Source organism: Ursus maritimus (genome assembly GCF_017311325.1).
Source record: "Ursus maritimus isolate PB19 chromosome X unlocalized genomic scaffold, ASM1731132v1 scaffold_X1, whole genome shotgun sequence".
In the NCBI taxonomy this organism is placed as follows: Eukaryota; Metazoa; Chordata; class Mammalia; order Carnivora; family Ursidae; genus Ursus; species Ursus maritimus.
In genome coordinates, this window is record NW_024423319.1 from 20,216,213 (window position 1) to 20,222,745 (window position 6,533).

General features: G+C 59.5%; 1 protein-coding gene across 1 annotated transcript in view; it reads right to left on the bottom strand.

Annotated features, from left to right (window-relative positions):
- Positions 1-5,438, bottom strand: part of MAMLD1 (mastermind like domain containing 1) — a 119,906-nt gene extending 114,468 nt beyond the window's left edge. The window contains 1 exon segment of the mRNA XM_040628127.1: positions 5,302-5,438. The gene's annotated coding sequence lies outside the window, so the exon portion shown is untranslated.
- Between the last annotated feature and the right edge of the window lie 1,095 nt (positions 5,439-6,533).

Genomic DNA, 6,533 nt, shown 5'->3' on the forward strand with positions numbered 1-6,533 from the left:
ATGCAGATTCAGGAAGCTTCCCTGCTCGAGACCTGAAGATGTTTCAGGACTCAATGTCCGCAAAATCAGACTGCTTCCAAGTGAGCTTCGAGAGGCTTCTTTCCTGCCGTACAGCTGACTGGTGCTGCCTAGGTTACCCTGGGTGGCGGCGCTGGGAGGGGGGTGATGGGAATCAGTTTATTGTGCTGGTGCATAGTAACCGGCTCCTGCTCCCCGCCATCTATCTCCCTCCCCGGCCACATCTGTCTGCTCCAACAAACACTCAGCCTTTTCTGCTTGGATAAGGAGATTTTCTAGTTACATCCATTATATGTGTATCAACATTTATGGCAGCAAGATAATTGCCAAAGAGCTCAGAGGATAAAAGGTCCTTCTTCATAATGTTCGAGTCCCCCCCACCCCCACGTTTAAAAAAAATCAATATTAAAATCAAGCAGGACAGTGGCAAATTTTTGCATGGCTGCTGTGTCCTCAAAGTTGGAAATGTGATTTTTTTTAAAAAACACCCAGCTGGACTAGGAAGAAAAAAAAGGTTCAACAGTGAGTTCAGAGCCCCAACTCCAGCGGGGCCCGCGTGTATAGAAAGAAGGCCTTTTTGTCCTTGAAACCTTTGCTAAATAACTGCAAAGCAGCAAATCTTCTCTCTATTAGATGCGTCCTTTGGAAACATGCCAGCCTAATTTCAAAGAGTTTAGATCCCGTTATCTGAAAACCAACTCATTGACTAGAAGGCCTGCCGTCAATAGGCCCTGAGATTCCCCAGATTAGGGGTACTGGACGAGAAGCCCTCCAGGATGCCTCCCAGCCTCCGCCATCTCTGTTTCTGGGGGAGATGTTCACATCAGCAAAAGACACAAAGAGAGGGAGCACTTCCCACTTTTATATTGTTTTCATTGGCCCTTTGCCATTTTTTTTCACTCCTCCCTCTTCTTGCTGCCTCTCCAAATCTCAGCCCCATTTCTTTGTACATGCAGCCATTTTCTCCAAAGTGTTTTACTTTCCCAGAAAACGACTATTTCATTTACAAATCACAGTGTGTTAGAGCTGGAAGGGACTCAGACTCCCAGGTCATGAAGGGGGGCGGGGGGGGGGTTCGGGAGGAGCAAGGTGGGGGACGGACTTGCCCAAGATCACTCAGCTAATTAATGGGGAAAGTGTTCTAGAACACAAGTTTCCCAGCTCCTAGGCTAATTATCTCTCCAATACACCGCTGCAGGAAAAAAAAAATGAAAATCAGACTCTTAGAAAAAAAAGAAAAGGCTAACTGCGTAGAGGAGAGTAGCCCAACTATTGTCAGAACCATGGATCTAAGATCAGTTTCTGACCATTTCATAAGCCTGAACAGCCACTGAGTTTCCTAGGGATGATCTATTAGCAGGTGCATTTTAAGCCTTTAGGTGATTTGTTTAAAATGGGAAAAAAATTAAACATGCTGGCCAGGCTTGAAAAAAAAAATCCCTTTCCTTATTGAAAAGGATCAACAACAGTCAATCTCCTACCTTAAGATGCAGTGAACGTGTAGCCCCCCCCCCCCAACCCCAGCAACAGGCTATTTCCTGGTTGAGTTTAAAAATTCAATGACGTTCCTGTTTCAACCCACACATCTGTGTCACTGTCAGCGTCAGTGGCAGGAAAACAGACGAAGTCACCCTTTGCTAATGATTTCCTAACATGGAATTTCCTTGTATCTCCTCAAGCCTTACTTCTTCTAAAGACAAACTGTTTCCCCCTCTCAAACACATTGTACTGAAGGAAAACTGAAAATGGTCACGGCCGGAAGGGATGATTTCTAAGGAGATCTTATAAGGAAGAGCTGCAGATCTTTGTGATATTTTTAATGTGTGTGTGTTGGGGGGGGGGGGCGAAGAGAGCTGCTAGTTTTTCTAAAGGCGATAGGAACAAAACGGAGAGATTTCCTCCTAGGCATCTGGGAATATCTCAGCCCCTCTCCTGCCTCCTTCTTCCCAAGTTCCACTTTGAGCAACATTCTTTTATCAGTATTAAAGGAAACATAGGCACTGTCGGCTGGCATGGGGAGCATGGGGAGAGAGGCCAAGTCAGTACCCAGAGTAGGGGACAGGCATGTGGAGAACCACCAAAGCACAAAGCAATGTAGAAGCCCATCTCCTTTCTCCTCTGGAGAATATTCTATTTAATATGCAAACTGGTCATCAAGAGAAAAGAGGGATGTTACTTTAAGGCGAAGAAGCTGATTAGCTGCTCTGGCTGGCAGCAAACAGCTGGTCTGTCCGGCAGGTTCAAGGCCATTTCAGCTACTCTCTTATGGAGGCACCATATGTTCCATCTCGCACATCAGCAGCTTTATTTTCCAATGATCTTGCTCCAGAAGGGAAGCACAAAAGGGGGAGGAGAAGGTAGAACCCATGGTTTACCCTTTGAGTACTTTCTTGTGGTTTTTAGATACAGTTGGGATGTTGTGTGTGTGTGCGTGCGTGGGGGGCGGGGGGAGGGCGGGGGGTCGTTAACGCTTCACTTTCGAGTCCATAAACCAGAGAACAAATGTTTGACCAACACTGTCGAATAACCTCCAGAGATGGGAGTGGAGTGGATTAGGGGAAAGATATGCAAAAAGGTACAAATAATATCCCTCCCTGAGACTAAATGGGAAGGGGAACGGCGGCGGCGGGAGATCGGGAGGAATCTGACTTCGCTCTTTGGACCCCGCCCACTTCTCCTTATTTGTCAATTTTTCTTGTTGTCAGTATTCCTTTTCCCAACAGAACAAACTTTTCTAGAGAAGCGGACAGCTTTGGGGGGGGGGGGGGGGGTAGGGGCGGAGGGGGGGCAGGCCGACAGGATGGCGAAAGGTTGCTTCTAACATGTTTAACATTCCTCAGTGCAAGTCCGTGTTCCCACAAGTTTTGGGGAGAAGGGCAGGTGTAGAGGATAGGGGCCCACTAAATTCTCAATCCAACTAATGCCGGCAACCCATGCGTCGAGGACACCCCGAACTGTCCGGCGCTGGGTCCGTGCAGAGGCGACAGACAGACGCTCAGTCTGGAGGTGTTTCCCCGTCCCCACAACCCGCCTAGGCTGCACGAACCTCGGAGGTGGCGGTTCCAACTCCCTCCCTGCCTCCAAACAAAGGGGGACTGCGGAGCATTTGAGCCCCAGAGTGTGTGTTGGGGGGGTGGGGGGAGAGGGTGGCGGGCAGGAGGGCGCAGGAAGGAGTGAGGAGTGTAGCCGCAGGGTGGCGAAAGCCTCACAGTCACTGCCGTCGTCTCAACCACCCGCGGGCGCGAGAGCGGCCCGGAGCCCGGAGGTGAGGGGCCCGGGCTGCAAAGCGAAACCAAGGAAACGGCGCCCCCTATGCCCGCGCCCAGCGAGCGCAGCGGCGAGCTGCATCTGCCCTTTCCGCGGAGCGTGCTCGGCCTCTAGGCTCCGCGTCCTCACGCTCGCCGAGCCGCCCGCCGGGCGGTCCCGGCCGCTGGAGCCCCGGGTGCCCGCCGCGGGCAGGCGGGGCGCGCGGTGGGTGCCAGGAGCCAGGAGCCAGGGGCTCCCCACGCCTTCTGGGGTTTCTGGGGGAAGGTCTCCGAAACACAACCCCCTCCCCCACCGCCTACACTTGCCCTCCTGTCCCGAGCGGCTCGAGGCCACTGGGAGGCAGCCGCCCCCGCCCCCGCCCCCTGCCTCTGCGTCCCTTTCCCCCTTCCCTCGCTCCAGCCTCCTGGGAAACAAAGGGGCTTTTTATAAAGCGGATTGTTGGCGGCTGCGGCGGTGGGGGTAGAAGGGAGGGGGGATCTATAAAGACAAGAAGAGGTGGGTGGGGGGAGAAGCTGCGCGGCCTCCGGGAGCCCCCGCGGGTGCGCGGCCCACCCCGCCCGGCCCGTGGGCACGGGCGGCGGCCCGCGCCTGCCAAGGGTTGGGCTGCGCCGCTGCGATGCTGCCCGCCGGCTCGCCGCAGCCCGGGAACACGATCGCTTGGGCCGCGGGGCCAGGGCGGTGGGGACCGTACGATTCCCGCGGGGGTCTCCCCTGGGAGACCCGGATCCTCTTCCCTGCCAACTCTTCCGAAATTGCTTGGGCTTAGGGAGACTTTGCGTCTTTGTTCCACCGCAGCCGCCTCTGGTACGCTGGGCTCGCTCGCCCTCACAGACAATGTCCCAGAGCCGGCCTCGGTCGGCTACCCGCAAACGACATGTTCGCTGTGGGGACGGCACCCCGGGGGGATTCCTTCTGCTGCCAAACAACGACGACAAGCCACCCCAGCTAGTGGAGTCCCTTCTCCCCACGTCCCCCAGCCATCCTGTGCTCCCTCCCGCGCACACACACCCACACTCGGGGTGCCCGGCTCAGCCGCACTTCGCTGCAGGAGCGCGGTGGGGCTAAGCCCCCTGCCCGAGGTGCGTCAGTTTGCTCAGGTTCCGACGACTTCAGGGCAGTTTTCTGGCAGGCTAATCCTATTAGTGTCTGCTCAGTCCGCATTTAATCACCGATCAAAATCAGACGGTCCGGCCAGCTTTCCAAGTGGCTTCGGACACACTGCATCGGGACAGAGCCTAGCCGAGCCAACTGGCCCAGAAAAGTATTTGGCGGCTCTCCGGGGGGCTTCCCGCCCGCCCTTGCCGGCGCCGGGCGCCGGGCTCTGCCGCCGCTCCGAGGCCTGGGAGCTCCGAGCGCGGGGGCGCCGGGAGCTCCAGGCAGGAGCCCAGTCGGGGCCGCCTTGAGCCGCCAGCTCTGCTTGGGGCTGCTCTCCAGAGGAGGATTTGGCAAGGGAGGGAGCGCCAGGCAGCGGGCTCGGCGCACGCACACTCCACACTCCCGCTCAGTGGCGGCAAACCGGGTTGGGGTGTGTGTGTGGGGGGGTGTGGAATCCTGTGCCCAGCGCCCACTGTCGACTGGCCCAGGCTCTGGGAGCTGGCATGCGATGGGAGCGTCGCCGGTGGCATCCGGGCCGCCAGCGGCCCGGGGGGGCGCCTGAGCGGAGTGGGAGCCTCCCGGTGAGCCTGGCGCGGCCAGAGAAGCCCATGTGGCTCGCGCCCCTCTGGTTCCGCAACCCCCCCTCGTCCCCGGTACTTAACTGCCCCCGCCCGATTTCAGACAACCGATGGGCGCCCGAGGGCAGGCAGAGGCCGAAGTCCCGGACGATGGGTGCTGCGCTCAGGCCGGCCCGGCCAGTTCGAGAGGGGGCCAGCCCCGCGTAGCGCCAGGTGGGCCGTGTGCTCGGAGCAAACTTTGGGGGCCCCAGCTCCTCCGCGACGGGAACCACAAGTAGGGGCCACAAGTGCACACCGGAGCCCCCGGAGCAGCCGGACCTCCCGCTCCCGCCCTCAGTCTTACCGTGCTGCGGAGCTCCCTTGGCGGCGGCGGGGGCAGTGCCCGAGGGGCAGGCGGCCGCCGGCGCAGGCAGCCTGGCCTCGGGCACCCGCGAGTGGCCCGGCCCGGTTGCAGATCACCCCCTGGCTAGCGGCCGGTGCCCCCGCGCCCGCCCGCCGCCCGCTGCTTCAGCTCGCGGCCAAGTTCATGCCGGCGGCGCTGCAGTGGCGGCCTCAATCTGCTCGCTCCATTCCCACCGCCCGGCTCCGCGCCGCGCGCCCGGAAGGTGGAGTTTCGGGGGTTTAAGTTACTGATAGGCATTTCTCACTGCTGTGTCACTCGGGGAGGAGGAGACACGCACGCCGCACACTCACACACCCTCACACTCACGGCGACGAGCGGCTCCGGCCTTAAAGGGGAAGCCGCGCTGCCCCGCCCGCGACCCCGCCAGCCCCAAGCCCCGAAACACCGAGTTTCCAGGCCGGATGGGGCCGGGGGCAGCGGAAGCGCGGCGGCCGCCCAAGGGGCCTCCCCGGCCCTCCTGCCACTCTTTGAAAGGGAAAACGGCCGCAGGATGGCTTCGCTGCGGTCGCCTCGTTTCTCCAGCGCACTCGAGCCAGGGCTGCTGGGGAGTGCGGGAGGGAAGGAAGGGCCACGGCCGCACTTACCTCTGTGGCTCCGCGCGTAGCGGGAGGCGGTCGGTGCCCTCGGTGGCAGGTGGCCCGTCTAGACGGTGCGCTGATGGGGAGGAGCGGCAGCGGGGTGACCGAGAGCCCCTGGGCACGAGCGGATGGAGCTCGCCCGAGGGCAGCAGGCGGAGCCCCGAGCGCTTGGGAAACCCGCACGCGGAAGGTAGCCTTCCCGCGTCTGGGCAGAGCAGGCTGGTGAGCCGTGCGCGCCCCTGACAGACGGAGAGGGAGCGGGGAGAGCGGGAGAGCCAGCACTCAACAGCGCCAGGGCTGAGACAGCGCGCGAGACTGGCAGAGACCAAGAGGGACAGAGGGAAAGACAGAAAACGAGAGGCACCGGCAGACCGAGAGAAACGACGGAAGGACGGAGATAGAGTGCCAGAGGGACGCCAGGGGAGAGAGAGAGAGATGGAGAGAGGGAGGGGGGGTAGAGAGCGAAAGCAGACCCCTGGAAGACACTGAAGCGTCACAGGGACTGGAGTCTCACCGTCAAGTAGCCTGTCCAATCCCCCCCCCACACACACACTCCTTTCCCATTCTGAGCAGAGACTGACTCCAGAGCTGACG